Below are 429 nucleotides of genomic sequence, written 5' to 3'. Positions count from 1 at the left end.
ACACACTCACACACACTCATACGCATATTCACATGCACTCACAACACACACAGTCACACATGCACTCACACAGGCACAGACAGACTCACACACGTGCACACACTCACACACACACTCGCAGGCACACATGGACACACAGAGAGAGCAGAAGCCCTCAGTTGTACTCACACCTTTCATTCCAGCACTTAGGAGACAGAAGCAGGGGCATCTTTGTGAGTTCAAGGCCAGCCTGGTCTAATAGTAAGTTCCAAGACAGCCAAGGCTGCATAAAGAGATCTTGTCTCAAAACAAACAAACAAAGCAAAATAAAAACAAACAAGAAGAAAGTTCTCTCACCAGGGATGAGGTCCCCGAAGGCTGAGCTCCATTGTGTCATGCTTTAATAAACCGTCCTATATTTAAGTCACACAGGCAGACACCAGTAAGTAG

Source organism: Grammomys surdaster, unplaced genomic scaffold, assembly GCF_004785775.1.
Source record: "Grammomys surdaster isolate TR1022 unplaced genomic scaffold, NIH_TR_1.0 181, whole genome shotgun sequence".
Classification (NCBI taxonomy): Eukaryota; Metazoa; Chordata; class Mammalia; order Rodentia; family Muridae; genus Grammomys; species Grammomys surdaster.
Note: the sequence above shows the minus strand (reverse complement) of the source record.